This window comes from Suncus etruscus, chromosome 5, assembly GCF_024139225.1.
Source record: "Suncus etruscus isolate mSunEtr1 chromosome 5, mSunEtr1.pri.cur, whole genome shotgun sequence".
Taxonomy (NCBI): Eukaryota; Metazoa; Chordata; class Mammalia; order Eulipotyphla; family Soricidae; genus Suncus; species Suncus etruscus.
In genome coordinates, this window is record NC_064852.1 from 83,957,862 (window position 1) to 83,969,571 (window position 11,710).

At 34.4% G+C, this 11,710-nt stretch overlaps 1 long non-coding RNA gene and 1 other non-coding gene across 2 annotated transcripts in view; both read right to left on the reverse strand.

The window, feature by feature from the left end:
- LOC126009197 (uncharacterized) overlaps positions 1 to 5,859 on the reverse strand; it is a 57,480-nt gene extending 51,621 nt beyond the window's left edge. Inside the window, exon 1 of the long non-coding RNA XR_007495891.1 lies at positions 5,782 to 5,859. This is a non-coding gene — a long non-coding RNA (uncharacterized LOC126009197). The remainder of the gene's footprint in view (positions 1 to 5,781) is intronic.
- LOC126010590 (U6 spliceosomal RNA) lies at positions 3,652 to 3,754 on the reverse strand. The gene has a single exon (XR_007496611.1). It is a non-coding gene; the product is annotated as a U6 spliceosomal RNA (small nuclear RNA).
- Positions 5,860 to 11,710: the final 5,851 nt, after the last annotated feature.

An 11,710-nucleotide genomic window follows, 5' to 3' on the forward strand; every position in this document is an offset into this window, starting at 1 on the left:
ATACTTATTTACTGAAAATATAATTAGAAAAAATACATCAGAAATCTTTTTTGGTTTTTTTTTGGGGGGGCCACACCCATTTGATGCTCAGGGGTTACTCCTGGCTAAGCACTCAGAAATTGCCCCTGGCTTGGGGGGACCATATGGGACGCCGGGGGATTGAACCGCGGTCCTTCCTTGGCTAGCGCTTGCAAGGCAGACACCTTACCTCTAGCGCCACCTCACCGGCCCCAGAAATCTTTCTATGGGTAGAATCCATTCTTTTTGAAACTTTGGTTTTCTGGCCTCTGACAGCAAATAGAAACTCTCTGATTGCTCAAATTCTTTATTGTCCGGCCTCTCTGTAAGCTTCCCTGCTCCCATTGAAATACTATGAACAACCCTTAGGCCTATTCTTATTAATCAACATGATATTTGATAGCACTTTCTCTTCCTCTTTTTAGATATGACTCATCACTCTTGGCGTAATCCCTTAAAAACCAGAAGCTCTACTTTAAAGTAAGGAAACAAAAGAAGCACCTTTAATTCAAGCTGGTTTACCTAGAGAATTCTAATAGTTATTATTCACTGACTTCTTAAGTCAAGCATTATAAACTGACTGTTACAAGTGTCTTCTCTTCAACATTCCCTGGGGAGACTAATGTAGAAAAAGTGGAGAGGTAATCTGTCAGGTAAGTCTTAGGCTTGAAGTTTATCAAAAGTTCTACTTAACTATATCTCTAGGATACTATTGGATTTTAGCTTTGGGAGCACTAAACATCTCTTTATTCAGGATTTTGGATATCTTTTCTCCAGATCCTTCTGATTTTGCATACAAAAAGTAACAGAGCTGAGCTATTTCTCAAGCCTTTCTAATTTAAAACATGACCCCTTTTCTGCTGTGTGATACCATTACCCCAGTTTCCAGTCTCCTTGAGACTTAAAACGTTTTGTGGAGCTCAATTCAATACAACCATCTTAAATCTAGAAACCCTGGATTTTTTTCAATAAATAATAGTCAAATAAGGAGGAAAAATATGTGACAGAAAGTAAAATTTTATTTACTTTTACACAAAAAATCCTGAGAAAATTAAAGTTCAGATCCCTTTATATTTCCAAATGCTACAAATATCTAGTCTCAAGAGAAATTGTGTCTTCATTTAGAAGAGATAAAAAGTGGAAGTTAATCAATGATCCCTTTTCAATTACTTTAAAAAGTTTTTATTTTAATGATCCAAGAAAGGTGAATGCTCTGTTGCACAGATTGTTTCAGCAGATGTTTATTATCCCAAGAAGTAAACAGCTCCTTGTCTGCAACCTAGAATTTTTAAACTCAGAAGCTCAAATATTTTTAACTTGAAGAGATCCGTATGTTATGAATGTGATAAAAATAGTAAAACGTTTCTATGAGTAAAGTGGTTATATTTGTACTATTCCTTGCTGATGACAATTATCATGATATGAAGGTGCAATAGTTATAGCCTATCTAAGCTTCTCAAGCTCTTAGTTTTGTTCTTTGAATCATTGCCAAAGGCAGCCTAAAAGAATATTAATAATTATTATTTTAACAGTTACAGAGTACTTATGAAATAGAAGGCATTCACAATTATCCTATGAAGTGAGGACTCTTAGTATGTGCACTGTAAAAATGACTCAGAACAGTTAACTAACTTGCTTAAGTTACAAACCAAAAAAAAAAAAATAGCCAGGTTATACATACTATAGGCTTTACTGTTCATAAATTGTGTAGAAGCTACTTTACAATTCTGTGCAGTGCAGAGCACTGTAATGTAATAACTAAATGCATGTTTATGGTTTGATTTGTTCCCCTGAAATCTTTATGGGATCTGAAATTTGAATTTTGTATCACTTTCCTCTATCACAAAGTATTGTTCTTTGATTTTCTTCAAATGTTTAAAAATGTGGAAACGAGCCGGAGAGATAGCATGGAGGTAAGGCATTTTCCTTGCATGCAGAACGACTGTGGTTGGAATCCGGGCATCCCATATGGTTCCCCTAGCCTGCCAGGTCAATATCTGCACGTAGAGCAGGAGTAACCCCTGAGAGCTGCCAGTTGTAACCCAAAAACAAAACAAAACAAAACAAACAAAAAATGTGAAAACAATTCATTATAGTCTACACAAAAACATGTATCAGACTGGACATGGCCTACAGACTAGTTTGTTGATCCCTATTTAGGCTCCTAATGTAATTTTTCTAGCAGTGTCTTTTTATAATACTTTTAAAGAGCTCTTGGAGGTATACTGCTTCCTAGTACTTTTTACTAAACTATGTCAAATATTTGCCATATAAAATTTTATTTGGGGAAATATAATAGTTCTATACGTATTAAGTCATTTAAAACTTCCAATATTAGGCTCTTTGACAAATAAAATTGGCAATTTTATATGTATCAACATAATATTTTTAAATATCTTTTGTATAGTGCAGTAACATCTTAGTCAAGCTATTAATGATATTTAGATTCAGGAGAACATTAGGGAATATTATATAAACAATTCAAGCATCAGATGATTTTTTGAGATTTTTTAGAATATTTTATATGAATAAAATTATTATAGTCTATGATTATAACTACATAGAAAGGAAATAAATATATCATTGCTTAAATTTTCCATGACACACACTAAACTCCAATATTGTATTTGCTCCATGATGGCATGAAGAGGCAAGTATTTTTATCCAAGTCTAGGGTCTTAGATTGTAACCAACCAAAATTCAGAGCAAAGAAGAAACAGGAAGAATCAAGGAAAAACTTTTGTTTTACTTCTACATCAAGGCAACTAACATCTACTATAACCTATCAGCATCACTAAACTTTAACCATAACTGATGTAGACCTTTGTATTATATGATTTTTCAGAACTCCAGAAATTTAAAATTGTAAATCTCTCATTATTTTCAAACATTTGTATAGCCACCATTTTATTGTTTCTTTGAAAGTTTTTATATTGATAAATCTTTACCTTATTCAGAGCACTGTAAGTAGAAGCAGAGAGGAATGTAGGAATCATAGGTTTTGCAAAAAACCGGGTACTTCTTGGGTTGGCCACATGCAAGCAAACGCCGTACTGATGACTTCAAAAAGTTTAGCGATAATACAGCGGTAGGGTGTTTGCCTTGCACGTGACTGACTCAGGACAGCCCTAGTTCGATTGCAGAGTCCCATAAGGTCCCCCATCCAGGGGCGATTTCTGAGCACATAGCCAGGAGTAACCCCTGAGCGTCACAGGATGTGGCCGAAAAACAAAAAAAAAAAAAAAGAAAAGAAAAAGAAAAAAAAGAAAAAGTTAAAAAAATTTATACTATTAAACTCTTCATCAACCCCTATATGCACTTATTAGTAGAGCATTTAACTTTACATGTCCCAAGAAAAAAAATTTTTATATATAAAGGTAATAAACATTTGGAAAGAAAAGAGACTACAAAAATAAAATAAAAAGAAATATTTAACTCAGAATATAGTTTGCTTCCAATTTTTACTCAAAGAATAAATTAATAAGCTCATCAATGACTATCATGAAAAATATTATACAATATATGATTATAACAAATTCACCAGCTACAGAGATATCTACAGTGGAAAAGAATCAATCATGAACAACTTTGTATCTATGTATATCTCATAGTGATTCAATTAAAATTTATTTAAAAAATATGGAATGCTTCACAAAATTGTGTATCATCCTTGCGCAGGGGCCATGCTAATCTTCTCTGTATCATTCCAATTTTAGTATATGTGCTGCCAAAATAAAAATTTTATTTTTAAAAAGGAAATTACTATTTTAAAGTTACCCTAGAAAGAATGATTGCTTTTCAATATATTTTCTTTTTATTTTTTCCTCTTTTGTGTACCTTTATGCTCTTATATCTTACAATAGCAAATAAAATAGATATCAGGCAAGATTAGACTCTTTCCTCTCACAATTTTCTGTTTACTTTTATGTCTTTTTTCCTTAAATACCATATTAGCTATTTTTATTAACAGCCTAACTGACCTTTCAGATTAGGACAAATGGAAAATCCAGTTAGATCATGATTACAATACTTTAAATATTTTCCAAAAAGTTCAATGAAAATTAAATATTTGCTATAGTCCAATAATTAAAATAAAAAATATATATTGAAAACAAAAATGTTAACAGGTAACCATATAGTCAGCAACAGTGAATTGCATGACACTTGTAAGTCAATAGTTATTCTCAGCTTTGTTGACATTTGGAACTCAACATTTCCTGCTTTATTGAGTGAGTATTTGGTGTGCCTTGTGGGATATTTAGTAGCATGATATGTGGTACTCACTAGATGTCAAGATTATCTCCATCTGCTCTTTTTGTATCAATCCCAAAATATTTTTCTGACAGTCAAATTGAGAGCAATTACTCTAAGGAAGAAAACAGAGACAGCATCCTCAGGTGTTAGAGAAATGCTTTAAGGTTGCAAATAAACAAATGTGAATAAAAGGAATTTGAGTAGTTCAAAAATCATGATACTACAGTTGAAGAATTAAAAATACTAGCTAATTTAAAATGTATAGCAATTTAAGAATAAAAAATCATTTGCCATGTTAAAAGTAAATGTATGAGTACAGTACATCCTATTCAATAATCACTTCACCAACAGTATCCCACACAATGATTTTCTTACCAGAATATTGGTTCACTCATGGAATACCTAAATCATTTGATCAGGTAAAGACATGTTACAAGTGATTCCCCCCCCCCCAGCATCAACTAGGGTTCATATTACAAGGTCTTATTTATACTCAAGTATCTTCTAGCTGAATAAATGGAAACTTGCCTAATGAGACAACAAATATTTGATCTGACTTGTATCTATCTTGATGATCCTACCTTTAAAGGAAATATATTTGTAGAAAGAACCAGAGCTATGGAGAAGAGGTAAACTATATTGAAAGAAAAGAATCAATAACAACACTAACTAGTTTCCTCTGCAAAGTTGGCAACATATGTTTTCAATAGATGAATGTAAACTGTATGACCTTGTAAGTGTGGATTCACTGGACCACAGTGTGCAACCTGAACCTGTGAAAGCATAAACTCCTTAAAGCGTAGGAAAATGATTGATATAAGCAGCATCTCAGTTTCCTTTCAAGCACTTTAACAGCAACAGTGAGCACTGTAATGGAGAACCTGAAAACGACCAACTTTGAATCGAGCAATGCTAGTTTTCTTCTTCAACCAGAAGGACAACTTTGTCTCACACCTGTTAATAAGTTGCATTGAATACAAAAGCCTGGTTTGACCTTTATCATTCAAACAAACCTCTAAAAAAATATGACAGGAAAATATAAAAATAATGAAGAGGTTCACTTTAAGAAACAAACAACCAAGTTATACATAAGATAAACAAATCTTCCTTTTGAAATTAACAAATAAATATAAAGGTGATTTCTTTGTTGGAACCTGTCAAACAAGATCTGAAATCTTTTCTCCAAATAGAAATGATGATATTTGCTTCCATAGCAATGTTTTTGGTATTTAGACCTCAAACACCTTGATATGCATGTATTTAGTTACATGATTACTCAGAAATCAAGAAGCAACAATATCAAGAGCCTGACTCGCAGACACCAATTATTTTCTTGCTCTGCTCACAGAACTTTCAACTGGAAACAATCAGCTTTGCATGATTTTACATGAAATTACCCAAATAAAATCATCACTTTAGATCCACTCACTCATTCAACACAAAAGCACTGATGATTTAAGAAAAGTTTTTCAGAAGAAGAAAGAAGGCATTTTCAAATCCAGATCTTACCTGGAAAATTAAAATGGAACAGCTCTCCTAAAAGCTTTTCTGAGGAACACTCCTGTTCTCAAGGGAGAAGAAAATCACAGCAGCCTATACTCTTAAACTCTAAAAGAAAAATCAGGAAGCTTGATCTGTGCACATAATGACCTGCATAATGTAAGAAAGCGCTGTTTCTTGGCAACAAGAAAACAATCCTTTTCAATTAACTCACAGCAATTGGCCCACATTTGTTCTTACACACTGAGCAAAGACATGTTTTAAGATCCCAAAGAGCTTGAAAGTTAAGGAAGTTAAATCAGTTCATTCATTTTGAAAACATTTAATTAATAGGCTGTCTATTCCAACTCGCTAACCTTTTTTTTTTTAAGTAGTTTTATTGACATAGCTGTCTTTCTTCCTTAGATGTTATTTACTGATGCTCCCTCCCACTTGTTGCATCTGCTGTTGCAGAAACATAGTGAAACAGTGAAAGGTGATTGAGAACCGACAATTTTAATTATCCTAGTTTTGGTAATTTTGCATTCCATATATTCCTTTCTAATATGCAGATGTGAATTTTAACTCTGGATGCTCATTAGGCTACAATATTCAAAGCATTTGCTTGTTATAGACTCTTAACAGTTAAGGATCATCTCCAGCAGACACTAGTTTTAGTTGATATCTACATAAAGACGGACAGCTGTACTGAGTTGATTTTATGCTTGCTTTGCGTGGGATTAATACTATTGTGATGAAATCTTAGGATATTTAAGGTATCGTGTGTTTTCTTTCTTTTCTTTTTTTCTTAGAGGCCACGCACAGCAGTACTCAGACTTTACTTCTGGCTATGTGCTTGGGAATCATTCCTGGCAGAGCTGAAGGGACCATGTTTGATGCTGGGGATCAAACGAATCAGCTGCATGCAAGGCAAGTGCCTTAACCTCTGGAACCACAGATGTCATGTATTTTCACACACAAGTTAGACATTACATAGCCAACCATAGCCTAATTAGAAAATTTTTGTCACCATCATTCAATCATTATTTACCAGAATTGGTCAAATATGCATATTATGTGTTTACATTTAACAGCTCAAATCCCCCCAAAATGCATAGATCTTGTCTTGCAATCACTAATAGACAACCTTTCTTAAAGACTATTTTAAAATATAGCTTTGGTGGGGGTGGGGTATTTATCTTCACACAAATTTTTTTGGGGGGTGGGGATTTGAGGCAGTGTGGAAACTGTGGAAAGAAGTATATTTGGGAAAACCTTTCTCACCATCAAGTCATACTCTTGATGATTATAAACACTTTCCATGGATAGAGCTGGCAGAAATAATTTTGTAATTATTTTGTAATTATTTGTTTCTTCAGCTTTAGTTTTAACTCTCCTAATTGCAAAGTCTGCGACTTAAGGCAGACTTGTTACTTTTTTTCCTCTGGTCTCAATTCCTTTATTAATCAACTAAAGCTAATAATGTTTACATCATATGGTTTGTGAGGAGTCATAAATGTTATATATGTAAAATCCTTAAAACAGTGTCCAGAAGATTATCAACACTCAAAGTTTAGAGCTATGTTGTCAGCATCTTTGCTATTATTATTTCTACACTAAACTTTTATTAGTTTAGATAATAGAATTTCAAATAATATTGAATTTTATAGTATTTAATGTAACAAGTTACTGCATACAAGTACTACTAAAGCATCTAAAAACCAAGTAATTTCCAACATTATTTCCAAAATCATATGTATCTTGTGAATAACATTTTAATTAATGTAGGGGCCAGCGTGGTGGCACTAGAGGTAAGGTGTCTGCCTTGCCCGTGCTAGCCTAGGACAGACCGCAGATCGATCCCCAGTGTCCCATATAGTCCCCCCAAGCCAGGAGCGACTTCTGAGCACATAGCCAGGAGTAACCCCTGAGTGTCACCAGGTGTGGCCCAAAAACAAAAAACAAAAACAAAAACAAAATATAAATTAATGTAGACACTTTTTTTTGTTTGTCTTTGTTTTGGGGTCACACCAGTCATTGCCCAAGGGTCACTCCTGGCTCTACACTCAGAAATGGCTCCTGGCAGGCTCGGGGGTCCATATGGGATGTCAGGATTCGAACCACCGTCCTTCTGCACAGAAGACAAACACCTTACCTCCATGCTATCTTTCCAGCCCCAGACAAACACTTTTGAAGCATATAGAATAAATATATTTTATATGTTATAAATTAATTCTCATTTAACTTGGTATTTAAATCTTTTATTTGTCTTTTGCTAAAATAAAATGCAATTCTTTTAAGAAGTGGAAGGTTTCTTTATTGTTCTGAAAACTACTCGTATTAAACACATTGACTTAATGTAAGCAAAGGTATTAAGGGTATTGATACATTTAACAATTATCTTTCTTATATATAAATTATATTATTCAAAGACCATGACTCACATAATTGACATAGTTGATCATAACACATTTGTTTCTAAGTAAGTGGGAGTGAAACTATTAAAAAGTGTAAATTATTGTATCTCACAATGAGGTCTTAAGTTATTGTCAGAAGTTTTATTAAGCACTTGATGCTAGTTGATCATTCTGTTACTTCTTTTGTTTCTTAACATTAGGTAGCTTCAAGTACACAATTATGTCTAAATTGAGGTGTTCCTAAGAAGATGACAGTATTGAAAAAATTGGAGTTATCACATGGCTGCAAATGCAGCCATGTGGTCCAGGAATTCCAAACACAAGGCTGATACTGAGACTTTTGTGGGGTGTGTTTTTAGCTGCCAGAATTTTTGAAAGTACAAGAAGGCAGAGAGAGGATAACTGCATTTAATACAAAAAAAAGTCCTGATGTTGTTATCCCAAATACATACATGGAGTTTTGGTTGATTGATGCGTTTTGATTGATGGAGTTTGATAGATGGAGTTTTGGTTGATGGTTGATTGTGGAGATTGATATCTCCACAGAGAGCCAGAGAGGAGTGGTGAAGTTGGGCCAACGGCAAAACAGTGATCTCGGGTGATGGATGAAGCAGGTGTGGCTTTGGCAGGGTGGGAACTTGACCTGTCATCTCCTCCTAAAACTGCCAGCTTTCAGCTGCCTTACCAGAGTACCCATAATTTTTCATGGCTTGGTTTACATCTCTTTTGAGAATAGAGTTTATGAGTCTATGGAGTGGGCTGAATGCATACATGATAACTTCAATTATTTTTCTTAATAAACAAATTATTATTTATGAAGTACTGACTGAAAGATTCGTAATTTTTCTGCTCATGTTCTTAAAATGGTCAAATTCTTAAAAGTATTAGTTTCCTTGAATTTTGGTATTTCTTTAAATGAATTTTTAACTAGCAGCTGCAAATCATAATATTTGCAAGGAAATACATCTTTTTGACTATTCAGCATAAACACTGTCTAGACAGAGTAGGCTCTAAAAACTCCATTTATCCTCTACAGTTTAAAAGGCAGGTATAGCTATAGATGTTGGCCAGGTCTATTTAACAGCACCCTCAATTAAAATGCCACCCCTCTCTGATAAAATAATCTTTCTCATTCTTTCCATATAGATATAGTTATATAAATATAAATGAATCAATCTTTTTTAGAAGAATTATATTTACTGGACAAGTAAATAATTCTTATTACCCATTATTGTACATGTCCTATACTTATGACAATCTTGTTTGCCTCCATATTGCCTCAATAGCTGGTAAAATTGGGTGCAGGGAAGATGGTGATGCAATTTCGAATGATCTGAAAGGATAATACCTTATATTGTCAAACTCTGGAAGTAGTAACAGAAATACTCTAGAGAACATCAGTGAAGTGTTTCTTTTCACAGTATATTATATGTATATGAGTAATAATACATACACTACTGGGAAATGAGAATTTCTCTATTCTGTTGCCCTCCTCTAACCCTGAGAAGGTCCTTTAAGTTCAGAGTGTCCAACTTGAACAGAACAAGGACACTGCATGACAGAAGAAATTGATTAGCATCTTTGGGATGCTTTTATTTAGTAAAGTTGTAATTTTAGTAAAGGTATGATTTTCCATGGTATATAGTGGCATGTAAATAAAAATAAAATCAGTTTTGCACTCATGAAAAGTCATAATCTACAACTTATAAGTTTGTAAACAGGTCATAAAATCTCAAATGATATGACTCATATGCAAAATATTTCACAAAATAAGATGTATCACTAGTGGTAGAACAGATAATAGAATGCATTACCTGCTCTGAATTGATATGCAATTAAACAGGTAAATATTAAAGAATAGCATGGAAATGGTAACTTCTACATAGCTTATGTCCACAAAGGCATGAAAAGGTATAAGATATCACAGAAAATTTCCTGGTCTCTTGAGAGTAGATTTATAAATTCATAAAGCTTTTTCTACAGATTAGCTTACAGAAAAAAACATCATTAAGGAACATGGAGAAGACACTTTGTTTCTTCTAACAAGGCTATTTCCTGTAGCTGATATAAAGCCAGGGCAGAAATAATGCTAAATCTGCAAAGTCATTTGGAGCTGTGAGCACTGATAGTTGAGTTACCTGCAAAGGAGGTTCACAAAATGCTTTGTCCGCAAATATTTCTCCCAGCCCTGATTGGATTTCCGGTATCCCATATGGTTGCCCAAGAACCGCTGGCAATTATTCCTGAGTATAAAGTGAGGTATAACCCCTGAGCATTGTAAAGTATAGCCTCAAAACCAAAAGAAAAAAAAAGATTCTGAAAACAACTCTGGGGACCTAATTTACAAACCTTTGTCTAAATGGATTTTTTGACCCTTGTCTCCAGTCTGGATAGATACCTTAACAATTAGCAGTGGCTGAAAAATGAAAATAAAATAGAAATAATCATTTAGCATATTTCAATTCTGTCAAAATATAATAGATGCAACCCAATTATTTTTGACTTCTCATTTTTGAAGCCAGATCTCAGAGATAGTGTTTGTGGTAAGTGTGGCTAAGAAATTTCACTCTAGTAGGTTTCTCACACTGGCACAGGAACTCCTAGGACTTTGTTCAGAAATTCTTACCCTGACAAACCTAGGCTATTGAGTATCTGCTTATCTAACAAAGCAAACACTTGGATAATTAAAAAAGGAGGAAGGTTGCTAAAATGAACAAATTTGAGTAATTATCACAGCTGGAAATATATAACTCGCCTCCCTAGAATGGTGAAAATGATGATGGGTGAGCAATGAGCCTTACACAGCAAATAGAAGCTAGAGCCATACCTCTATGTTGGCTTCCTCTTTCCAATGTGCAGAACCATGTACTATAAACACTTTCAAGTCAAAGTTTTTCTGTTAGTCTATCAGGCTGGCCCCTTTCAGCACTCTTTTCCCTTTAGCTACTTGGCCTGCTAACTGTTCCTTAAAACATGGCTTCTTCCTCTACTTCTGTCACATGTTCCCTTAAATCTTATCTTTTGAAGTGTTCTGCTCTATGGTTTCAGATAAATAATACAGTCATAAGGCTTTTGCCTTGCAAGGGGCCCACTCAGGTTTGATCCCCAACACTACATATGCCAGACATAGCACTTCAGGGGCCTGCTATCTCCCAGATCTACCCCCAGACAAGAAAAATGTTCTACTCTGACTATCCTGTGTACGACTTCTATGCCTGCCAAACCTATTGATAACTTTCTATTCTTCCCCTATTTTAATTTTTTCTGTATCATTTTTACCATATTCACAATATTAACACTGTTCATTTTCTGTCTCTTCCTCAGATATACCTCTCTCCACCCCAGAATATAAACTCTAGTGATGGCAGGGAATTTTTATCTATTATGTTTAGTACAGTATCCCCAGAGCCTAGAATTACTCCTGGTACATTGTAACTACTACTACTACTACTACTACTACTACCAACACCACCACCACCACCACCACCACCACCACCACCACCACCACCACCACCACCACCACCACCACCACCACCACTACC